Here is a 12,711-nt window from a genome sequence, read left to right on the forward strand (position 1 = left end):
AGAAGGAAATGGCAACCCACTCCAGTGTTCTTCCTTGGAGAATCCCAGGGACGGGGGAGCCTGATGGGCTGCCGTCTCTGGGTCGCACAAAGTCGGACATGACTGAAGCAACTTAGCAGCAGCAGCAGCATGATTCTATATAATTTAATTTCTAATTATTTAAACCTGAACACACAGGCATCTTATACACAAATCTGGACAATTTTTTAACCTGAACACACAGGCATCTTATACACAAATCTGGACAATTTTTTAAAATGTATTGTTTTAATATATGATTAAAATTTACAAAATTTGTTAACAAATTTAACAGATACACTATCACAAAATTTGAAAAACTGAGAAAAAAACAACAGATAAAAGAAACTCAAAAATTGTATGTGAATGTTTTACGGTTAGAGTAGCCAGAAAGTGAAATTACTTGTATAGTCAACCAACCATAGGAATGTTCAAACAGCCCTCTAAAACCTCTGCTGCTGCTGCTGCTGCTAAGTCGCTTCAGTCGTGTCCAACTCTGGACTGCAGCCCACCAGGCTTCTCTGCCCATGGGATTCTTCAGGCAAGAACACTGGAGTGGGTTGCCATTTCCTTCTCCAATGCATGAAAGTGGAAAGTGAAAGTGAAGTCGCTCAGTCGTGTCCGACTCTTAGCGACCCCATGGACTGCAGCCCACCAGGCTCCTCCATCCATGGGATTTTCCAGGCAAGAGTACTGGATTGGGGTGCCATTGCCTTCTCCCCTAAAACCTCTAGTATTTACAATCATCAGTTTTCCTATCTCTTCACAAAATCCTTTAAAACTTTGCAGAATACTCTAACTTCCTTGACAGGAAAAGGAATATAGTTCTTCCCCACCCCTTCACATACTAGCCTACCTTTTATACATCATAATAAGAGACAACAGAGGATGAGATGGTTGGATGGCATCACCGACTCAATGGACATGAGTTTGAGCAAATTCCAGAAGATAGTGAAGGACAAGGAAGCCTGGAATGCTGCAGTCCAAGGGGTCACAAAGAGTTAGACACGACTGAGCAACTGAACAATAACAGTGCCAACCCAACGGTAAATAATGTCTCTGAATGCTGGGCACACATAGGTATGTAATAAGTTGTTTTAATTAGCCTGGAAGAGATAAAATACACAGTTACTTATTATTACCTGTCATGTTAATCTAGAATGGGAGCTGGGATAGGGGAAGACAGGGAATGACAGAAATTATTTTAAGTACAAATGATGCTCATGATAAATATATTAAATGATTTGTGGCGTAAGATAGCGGTCTCAAATCCTACAAGTAAATCTAGTTACACACCTTGATGCAACACGAAACAGTGCAGCACTATTTTCAGTTGAGGGGCTCTGGCACATGAACATCAAGCCACACAGGTGGTTCTTCAGCCTACTTACTGATTTGCATCAGGATGGCTGATGATCGTAGGGTACCTTAAGTGAGACCAGAACTGTAGACAATACCTGAGTGCTTGTGGCTTGACTCCTAGTCCCAACATGTACATACTATGATACTTCAGGAAGTAATTTAAATAATTTTCAAATTCAATTTCCTCATTTATAAAATGGAAGTATATAAATCCCATTTCTAATGTAAGTATAAAATGGGATTATAATGAGAACTAAAAAATAAAAGCTATGTAGAATACACAGCATAAGTGACATACAAAGATCCAGAGAACATAAGACTGCATTTTCCTTCTAGCATATTACAGAAACAGTAAAGAGCAGACAGAAATAGCAGTAAAATCACTTCATCAAGGCAATAATCAGAAAATAAGGTTTTAAAACATTGAAATCCAGACAACCTGCCCTCTGATCAGCAAAATCTAATAAAGTATGAGTTTCTGAAAAATGGGCACATAGTATAAACAAATAAAACCTCAAAGTCATAAATAGTAATAGTATAACTAGTGACTCCAGCTACAAACCTAAGGGCAGTCACCATACACATGTGTACAGAAATTCCTATTGGTCATATTTCAATCTTTAAATGTATAGCAATCTGTATATAACCTAATGCCAACTGTGTACATAGTTATTAAGAGACTTTTTAGTAAGATTATTTTTATTGAGCCCACAAATATTAAATATTAGATTTTTTATTACATTTTTCATTAGAAAGACATTTCAAAAATGTCCTACTATCGCAGAAAGAACAAATGACTAGGATAACTCTCAACCTAGAATTGAGTACCCAAGACCTTTTAAGAATTAAAGTCCATTTCAGATAAACATAAAATAAAAATTTGTCACCATTTAAGATTCACTAAAGAAACTCCCCTGGAGAAGGAAATGGCAATCCACTCCAGTGTTCTTGCCTGGAGAATCCCAGGGACGGGGGAGCCTGGTGGGCTGCGGTCTATGGGGTCACATTGAGTTGGACACGACTGAAGCAACTTAGTAGTAGTAGTAGTAGTAGTAAAGAAACTCCCCAAAAAATATTCCTTTAGGGAAAAGAAAAATGCTCCCTTTAAAAGGTCTGAGTTACAAGAAGGAACAGTAAGCAAAGAAGCTGGTAGACATGTACTTGAAAGTGAAAGTGAAGTCGCTCAGTCGTGTCCGACTCTTCTCAACCCCCTGGACTGCAGCCTACCAGTCTCCTCCATCCATGGGATTTTCAAGGCAAGAGTACTGGAGTGGGTTACCATTGCCTTCTCCATCATTACTCCCAGACATAACCAATTAGATCATATCCTCTTATTTTCAATAAGCAGTCAGCACTTCTCAAATAATGCAGAACATTGATTTCCAGGTATTTATCTCTGTATGCTATTTATCCAAATAGATTTACATTGGAATTGAGCACTTTAGAAATGTATTAATAACAAAAATATATTAAACACTCATAATTGGACCACATATGGCTTTCCTTGTCTTCTATATAGATATACTTACTCATTCATTAATTCACTTATAGTAATACCATCCAGACCTATGAATATTAATAGCCTGAGAACAAAATCCTGAGCATTAACTTCTGTTCTACAGGCATTAACTAGGTCTTTGACCTCAGAGTTACAGGGTTTAACCAAATCATTTATTCACACACACCTCAGATATGCATTGGTTCAAACTTTGCACCTTTCCATTCATGCGTACCTTTGTTTACTGATTCCCTAATTAAGTCACTAGTAATAATAAAGTCAATGTGTAAAAATCAAAAAACCCTAAAAACAATATCCTAGAATATTACTAAGGTCTATCTATAGGCTTATTTTTCATAAAACTAAGATGTTACGTCTTTTTTGCAGATCACAACATTATACACAAAGATTATCAGCTTACTTGCTTCATGTCAATCCCATATTTATACTTTATCTACTATGCCTGTCCTTCATTCACTTAATTTTCCCATGTTTTAAAGATGGTACATATGGTAACACTGTCTACCGTAATAATAAATAATATTTATTTGTTACTTAGATAATAAATAATAATGTCAATGTCTACATAAATAATGTCAAATTTATGGAACTTTAAAAAAATGAAATTAAAATGGTCAATAACAATGTCTGACTAGTATAAACTAAAAGGATGTAAGTAGAATATATAGCTCTCAAACCCAAATGGGGGGAAAAAACCTCTCCCCACACACATCAAAATCCTACTACACAGTATTTACAAGAGACACAGTAAAATATAAGGGCATGGAAATACTAAAAGATGGAAAGTGGAAAAAAGAGATCATTGGCAATATCAACTCAAGAAAGCTGGAATGACCTTATTAAAATAAGACAAAATAGATCTAAGCAAAAGGCATCATTAGGGATAAAAAGAATCAAGACATAATAGCTTCAATGCACCAGAAATGCACAAGAATTCTCCTCTTGTATTCACTGAATACATATAAATCTATAAAGCAAAAATTGATATAATCATAAAGGAGAATGTGTCAAATCCCCTCTCTTTACAATATTTAGATTAAGCAGACAAAATTAGTTAAGGTATTAAACATCTAAAAAAGCTATTAAATAACTTGACTCAATGGACACAAAGAGAATTCCCAACTTCACAGTTAAAGAGTACACATCCTCTATAAGCATCTATGGAATATCTACATAAACTGTTCATGCGCTAAACCATAAGGCAAGACTAAACAAATTTCAAAGAACCTGCATCACACAACCAACTTTGTAGATCACTATGCATAATTCATTTATACATAATTTGCTAACAAAAATGATAAAAATGTAAAAACACCTACATTTTAAAGCACTCCTAGATCATTTCTGGGTCAAAAATAAAATATAGTTATGATTTAAAACACTTAAAATGGGGACTTCCCTGGTGGTCCAGTGGTTAAGACTCCATGCGCCCAATGCAAGAGGCCTGGGTTCGATCTTTGGTCAGGAAACTAGATCCCATATGCCACAACTAAGACCCAGCATGGCCAAATAAATGAATATAATTCAAATGAAAAGAAAATGTAGACTTGTAAGATATGTTGCCAAAGTAATAACCTGGAAGAAATATTATAGCCTTAAATGCTTACAACGTTAAAGAAGAAAACTTGAAAATTAAGAGCTATTCTAAATTTAAGAATAGAAATTTCAACTTAATAGAATAGGAACTAAAATAAGCCTAAAGGCAGAGAGAAACAGACAATGAATATAAAACAAAAATTCATAAAACTTTAAAACAAGATACAATTCTTACATGTTTGGTTCTTTGAAAGGCTGATAAAACAGGTCCGTGGACATAGGAGCCTGGCAGGCTACAGTCTATGGGGTTACAAAGAGTCAGACACGACTCAGTGACTATCACTCACTCACTCACTGAAAACATTAATGAGGAAAATGGGATACAAATATAAATAGCATGAAGAATTAAAGGATATAATCAAAAATTAAAATATACTAGAATATTATGAAATTTGAGGCAACACTAAGAAACATCCAACCTAGAACCTTTTACATGTAAATTTCTATCAAACAGCCAAGGTACAGAAGATGATATTCTTACAAAAATAAATCTAGTAGTGAATAAAAAGAGATCATGACCAAGTTGGGCTTATTCCAGCAATAAAAGACTGGCTAATCATTAGAAAATCTTAAAAATTTATTTATCACCTTAAAAAATTAAAAGAAAAAGAAAAGATCATCCCAAGAAATTAAAAAAAGATGGACAAAATTTAAAACTTAGTAACTAAAAATGTAAGAAAGCTTCTTTAACCACATATAAAATATCTTTCCAGACCTACAGACCAAATCCTTCTTAACAGTGAAATGTCAGACGCATTTGTTTCTAGGTTAGGAGCAAGTCTGCCAGCATTAGCACTCTACTGGGAAGTCTAGTCCTATGTTCACCAATACAGCAGCCACTAGCCACAGGCAACTATGAGCACTTGAAATATGGCTCATCCAAATTGAGACGTGCTATAAAGGTTAAACATATACTAGCTTATGAAGATTTAGTAACTCCAAAAAGTTAAATATCTCCTTAATAATTTTATACTGATTACATTCTGAAATAACAATATTAGATTAAATAAAGCATATTATTCAAATTAGTTGCGCCTGTTTCTTTACATTTTTAATGTGACTACTACAAAACCTACACACCTTATATCTATTAGAATGGCTATCAGCAAAAAAGACGAGATACAATATGTTAGCAAAGATGTCTAGAAAAGGGAATGCTTGTGCATTTTGGTAGGAATGTAAATTGGTGTAGCCACCGTGGCAAATAGTATAGAGATTACTCAAAAAATTAAAAATACAACTACCATATGACCCAGCCATTCTACTTCTAGATATTTAAAAACACAAAATCAAAAAGATACTGGCACCCCTGTGTTATCTGGATTTATGACAAAGACAGATTTGCAAAGAAGAAAAAGGATGGCCTTTTCAAATATTGTTGCTGCTAAGTCACTTCAGTCGTGTCCGACTCTGTGTGACCCCAGAGACGGCAGCCCACCAGGCTCCCCCGTCCCTGGGATTCTCCAGGCAAGAACACTGGAGTGGGTTGCCATTTCCTTCTCCAATGCATGAAAGTGAAAAGTGAAAGTGAAGTCGCTCAGTCGTGTCCGAGTCTTCGACACCCCATGGACTGCAGCCTACCAGGCTCCTCCGTCCATGGGATTTTCCAGGCAAGAGTACTGGAGTGGGGTGCCATTGCCTTCTCCGAATATTAGTGCTGAGCTAATTAGCTGCCCCATATGAAAAAACTTATTCTTAATCTCTATCACAAACCATATTTTTTTAAAAAATCAAATAAGATGGACTATAGCTCTAAATGTTAAACAGTTTCTAGAAAATAACATAGAATATCTTGGTGATAAGCAAAAATTTCTTAAACAGAACACAAAAGCATTGACTATAAAGGGAAAAATAAACAAACTGAACTACATCAAAATTGGGAAAGACATCAATAAAAGAATGAAAAGACACACTGCATTGTGAGAGGAGATACTTGTAATACATCAAAGAGCTTATTTCAGGAATATTTAAAGAACTCCTAAAATCAATAAGAAAAAGCTTAATAGAAAAAACAGACAAGAGACTTGAACAGATATTTTACAAAATAATATATCCCAATTGCATGTCTGTCTGCTTTCTATCTATGCTCAATCTTATTGTTCATAAGGGAAATGCAATTTAAAACCACAATGAGGTAACACTACATACCCACCAAGGTAGCTAAAATTAGAAAGACTGATGAACAGATTTAAATGGGACGGATGGAGTTAGAAGCAAACAGAGCACTAATACATAGCTGGTAGATGTGCAAATAGGAAACTTGGTAATATCTACTAGAGATGAACATACACAAACCAGCCAGCAATTTTTTTCCTAGGACTACCCCCGACAGAAATGCAAACATATGTGCACCAAAAGGATATACATGGGAATGTTTATAGCTGAATAGTCATGCTGTTGCTGTTAAGTAGCTTCAGTCGTGTCCGACTCTGTGTGACCCCATAGACGGCTGCCCACCAGGCTCCCCCGTCCCTGGGATTCTCCAGGCAAGAACACTGGAGCGGGTTGCCATTTCCTTCTCCAATGCATGAGAGTGAAAAGTGAAGTTGCTCAGTCGTGTCTGACTCTTAGCGACCCCATGGACTGCAGCCCACCAGGCTCCTCCGCCGTGGGATTTTCCAGGCAAGAGTACTGGAGTGGGGTGCCATTGCCTTCTCCGAATAGTTATGAAAGTTTCCAAATAAAAACTATCTAAAGTCTATCAACAGAAAAATACAACGTGATATACTCATACAATGAAATACTACATAGTTACGACAATCAGCAAATTTCTGTTAAACAAGGATGAATCTCACAAATAGAACCAGAAGTAAATGCATATATAGCATACAATTTCACTTATATAAAGTTTGAAATGAACAAAAGTAACTGACACTAGACTAGTATCTTTACCTAAATGAATGAGGGTAGTAATTAGGAGGTAGTTTGAAAGGGGATTCTAGAATGCTGCTAATGTACTCAACTTCAAACCACAATGAACTAACATTTTCATGCATTGTATTAGCAAAATTGAAATGGTCTGTAATATCAAATTACAATCGGTGAGCTTTCTATGCACAGCTGGTGGGAGGGCAAATTGGAACAATAGTTGTGGAAAGTCCCTTTACAAGTTGAACACGTGTCTATTCCATGATTGGGCCAATCCATTCCAGCTGGAAATACTATACAGGTCTAGGCATGTGTGTAAAAAAATGTTCACAACGTCCCTGTCCATGCTGACAAAAAAACAAAGACAAAAACAAAACATAACTGGAAACAACCCTAAATCTGAGCAAGAGAAGACTGTAGACTCTTCTGTGGGCTTTCACACACCTAAGTTTCATGTATTCATGAAAATGAACAGTGCACAGTTATACATGGATGCTCTTAAAACACTGAGTGAAACGCATAATCCAGACAAGACTCCCCACAGGGTTTTCTATAAGGCTCCTAAAACAAACAAAACTAACAACACATTGTTTGGGGATAGTACTTATCTAGATAAGCTGATGTGGGATCTATTTTGATGTAAAACACAGGGGAAAGTGGATGCTGGGGGGAGGGGGAAGGGATTAAAAAATAGTTTCAAAGATACTCTAATGTTTTATTCCCTGGTGGCTCAGCAGTAAAGAATCTGCCTACAATGCAGGAGAAGCGCGTTCAATCCCTAAGTCAGGAAGATCCCCTAGCAACCCATTCCAGTATTCTTGCCTGGAGAATCCCATGGACAGAGGAGCGTGGCAGGCTACAGTCCATGGGGTTGCAAAGAGTCGGACACAACTTAGCAACTAAACAACAACAATAAAGTAGATTCACAGCTGTTTACTTTATTTCAAAATTAGCTTAAATGTTATGTAATTCTTTTACATGACTCCCAGATCCAATGACCAAAAGAACTCCTTAAAATATGAAAATATGAGTTCCATTTCATTTCCCTTGAAAACTGCTCAAGAGATATACTCTCACCGGGTAGCCATCTACATCCAGTATCTCTCAGGTACTCTCTACCTCTCCTATCAAACATATTCCTCAAAAGGCCACCTGTGGTTGTAGTGGCAGCAAATATAGCAAAGTAGGTGGCTCCAAAGGCACGTCCCTCCAAGAACCATGCTCCAAAATGAGCAAAACGAACAGAATCAACTTTGTAGGAGTTCTGGAAAGTAGTCAAAGGTTTATAAGCAAGCAAGCAAATAGTGAATCATAAGGGGAAACATGAAAATGGTAGATAAGCCTGGCAGCATTACTACTTGCCCACCAACTCCCTGGCTCTGCTGCAGTCTTGATGACGGAAGCCTTCATTCAGTGTGGGACACCGGCCCCTGGTTGCACTGGGAGCAGAGCAGACCTTGTTCTCAAAGAATCGTGTCTGTGTTGACCTATCTGTGGACAACCTGAAAGACTGACGGACATTCACTCACTCCAAGTGGAAAAGTAGCTAAGTAGAGGGCATTCCTGCTGCTGCTACTAAGTCGCTTCAGTCGTATACAACTCTGTGCGACCCCATAGACGACAGCCCACCAGGCTTCCCCATCCCTGGGATTCTCCAGGCAAGAACACCAGAGTGGGTTGCCGTTTCCTTCTCCAGTGCATGAAAATGAAAAGTGAAAGTGAAGTCGCTCAGTCATGCCCGACTCCTCGTGACCTCACCAGGCAGCCCACCAGGTTCCTCTGTCCATGGGACTCTCCAGGCAAGAGTACTGGAGTGGGATGCCATTCCTAGAAAACACTAAAGGCAAATGAACAACCCTCTGTCACCTGAGGCAAAAAGATTACAGGGAAGGTGCACAAAAGATATGCTGACAGCCTGGGGAGAGAGATTCTATGGAAAATTAGTACACTGGAAAGGTACCATCTATAGATAGTGGGAAATCAGAAAGCCAACATGCACGCCCAGCACAGGATGTGAGAAGACCCTGAAACGTTACTCCTGGCAGATCTTCAGGTTCAGTGCATGAGGAAGTAAAGGCTAAGGGAGAACTATAAATAGCCTAGCTCAGCTTTAAAGGCTGTCCCAATGCAGGGCCAATCTACAAAGAGTGGGAGAGTTGGGGTTATTTGGCAAGGGAGATGGGGGGCAGGGGCCGGGTCCAGACATTCAAGGCAATCTCTGCCAAAACACTGCTGCTGCTGCTGCTAAGTCACTTCAGTCGTGTCCTGCGACCCCACAGACAGAAGCCCACCAGGCTCCGCCATCCCTGGGATTCTCCAGGCAAGAACACTGGAGTGGGTTGCCATTTCCTTCTCCAATGCATGAAAGTGAAAAGTGAAAGTGAAGTTGCTCAGTTGTGTCTGACTCTTAGCGACCCCATTGACTGCAGCCCACCAGGCTCCTCCGTCCATGGGATTTTCCAGGCAAGAGTACTGGAGTGGGGTGCCATCGCCTTCTCCGCTGCTAAAACACTAGCTGACCTCAAACGAATGCAACAGACACTTCAGAGATCACCTACAGCAAAAATACAGAAATAAACCCATACAACTCTCACCAACTGATTTTAGAAAGGGGTGCCTTCTTCAACAGGGGAAGAACAGTCTTTAACAAATGGTGCTGGTACACTGGATACTGACATGCAAATGAATAAACCTAGACTTCTACTCATACCATTGACAAATTCAAAATAGACCAATGATCAAAATATAGGAGCTGAAACTAAAAAATTTCTGGAGCAAAACACAGAATAAGATGTCATGACCTTGGGTTTGGCAATAGATTCTTAGATATAACACACTGAAAAGCACAACCAACACCAATAACAAAAATAGATAAGTTGGACTTGGTCAAAATTAAAACCTTTGTGGATCAAAGCACATTATCAAGAATGTGAAAAGACAGCCTACAGAATGGGAGAAAATACTTGTGATTAATACTATCCAATAAGGGTCTAGTATATATTGAACAGACCTTTGGGGTATACACCTAAGAGTGGAATTAAGACATACTGATGGTTAACAAGCACATGAAAGATGTTTAACATCTTTCAGTCACTAGGAGACCTGGGTTCGATCCCTGGGTCCGAAGATCCCCTGGAGAAGGAAATGGCAACCCACTCCAGTATTCTTGCCTGGAGAATCCCATGGACGGAGGAATCTGGTGGGCTACAGTCCACGGGGTTGCAAAGAGTCGGACATGACTGAGCAACTTCACTTTCACTTTTCAGTCACTAGGAAAATGCAAATCAAAACCACAGTAAGGTACCACTTCACACCCACTAGGATGGCTATAATTAAAAGTTTAGAAAATAAGTCTTGGTGAGGATGTAGAGAAATTAGAACACGTGTACCTTGCTGGTGGGAATGTGAAATGGAGTAGCAACTGTGGAAAATGGTTGGGTGGTTTCTCAAAAACTTAAAAGAAAAACCACGTGACCCAGCATCCAAAAGAATTGAAGACATGTACTCAAATACTTACACACCGATGTTCACTAATGTGCACTATCCACAAGAGCCAAAAGGTAGAAACAATCAAATGTTCAGGAATAGATGAAGACAAAATGTGGCACAGACACCCAAGGGACACACTTCAGCCATAAAAATAGTACTGATTCATGCTATAACGTGGGTGAGCCTGGGAATCATTATACCAAGTGAAAGTAGCCAAACAAAAGAGGTCACATGTTGTATGATGCCATTCATACAAAATACTCACAACAGGTAAATCCATAGAAACAAAAAGTAGATTGGTGGTTGCTGGGGCCTGAGAGCAGAGGCCAATGGCAAGCACTGCTCACTAAGTATGATGGGGTGATAAAAATGTTTTAGAATTTGACAAGTTATACAATACTGTGAATGTACTTAATATCACATTTCAGCAGTAAATAGTTTATTTGTTTTAAAATAGTTAAAGCACTGTTCACCACAACTCAGCTCTTCTCTAAACTGCTGCCAGGTCCATCTTTCCAAAATGCAAATCTAATCATGTAATTTTTCTACCCCAAATCCTCCCATAGTTTCCCTATAGTTTTTAGGATAAAGTGAAGGTCCTTATCTTAGCACAACAGGTCTTTCCTATTGTAGCCCCCTCCTAGTCAGACACGACTGAGTGACTGAACAACAGCCTAGCCCTCTGGCCTCATCTCCTGCTGTCCCTTGCCTTTTGTTGGTGGTGGTGGTGGTCAGTTGCTAGTCACTAGTCTATCCAATTCTTTGACACCCTATAGACTACAGCATGCAAGGCCTCCCTGTCCTTCACTATCTCTCAGAGTTTACTCAGATTCATGTCCATTGAGTCAGTGATGTTATCTAACCATCTCATTCTCTGCCGCCCCCTTCTCCTTTTGCCTTCAATCTTTCCCAGCATCAGAGTCTTTTCCAGTGAGTCAGCTCTTTCTATCCGGTGGCCCAAGTACAGGAGCTTCAGCGTCAGTTCTTGCCTTTCCCAATTACACTCTTCCTATTTTAAAGACCTGTGCTGCTGAAGGGGTCTGTCCTTTCCTAACTGGGAAATCCTTTGCCAAGTAACTTCCCTCAAAATTCAACTAAAATGTCTCATCCTCTAGAAAGGGTTATTTCACTATTTCACAGCGTATTTTTCAAACATTTATCAGAGCAATTACCACTTACCTACTTTCCTATAGACTAGATAACCCTCGACCAGACTCTGAGGGCAGGGGTCATGACTTTATCATATTTATATCCCAGGTACCTCACTTAGCAAATGCTCATGCATTTAGTCCTTTACTTGGTCAAACAGAAAATAATTCACAGCTTTGCTCACCCTTTGCTACTTGGTTGTTAGGTCTTCATGGCTGGCCAGTATCTGAGGGAATAATTAGCGACTTGTTTGTGCAATGTTTCTGCCTCGTAATCCATCCTCAAACTAATTAAAACAAGAGCTTCTGACTTGATTAATGCGTTTAATACACGAAGAAATATTTTCTAATCCTCCTTATTAAAAAAAAAACTGCTCTAAGTCAATCTAAGGAAATGTAAATCTTTTTCTTATTAAATAAGGCCATAGTCAAGGTAAAATCCCTTAATTAGTTCTGAGATGAAAAACCTAAACATAAAAATCTAACTAACGGAACGGTTCTCTCCCTCACTGGAAATACAGTTTGGCTTGGGCCTGTGGAGTTGGACGTCGGTTTCACTCACTCCAGCATCACTGGCGAGCAGCTCCCTGGGCACACTGCCACGCTCTTAGCCTCAGCAAATCATCTGGATGCCATTAGATACTATGCTAGAAACTAAATGCTTGCATAGTATTTTTCAAAAAAGTATTTTCTTTTTACTTGTTTCTGCTG

At 38.8% G+C, this 12,711-nt stretch overlaps 1 protein-coding gene across 5 annotated transcripts in view; it reads right to left on the reverse strand.

Moving 5' to 3' along the window:
- TSC22D1 (TSC22 domain family member 1) overlaps positions 1 to 12,711 on the reverse strand; it is a 124,014-nt gene that overhangs the window by 47,027 nt on the left and 64,276 nt on the right. The window lies entirely within an intron of this gene.

The sequence above is a fragment of the Bubalus kerabau genome, chromosome 12 (assembly GCF_029407905.1).
Source record: "Bubalus kerabau isolate K-KA32 ecotype Philippines breed swamp buffalo chromosome 12, PCC_UOA_SB_1v2, whole genome shotgun sequence".
Classification (NCBI taxonomy): domain Eukaryota; kingdom Metazoa; phylum Chordata; class Mammalia; order Artiodactyla; family Bovidae; genus Bubalus; species Bubalus kerabau.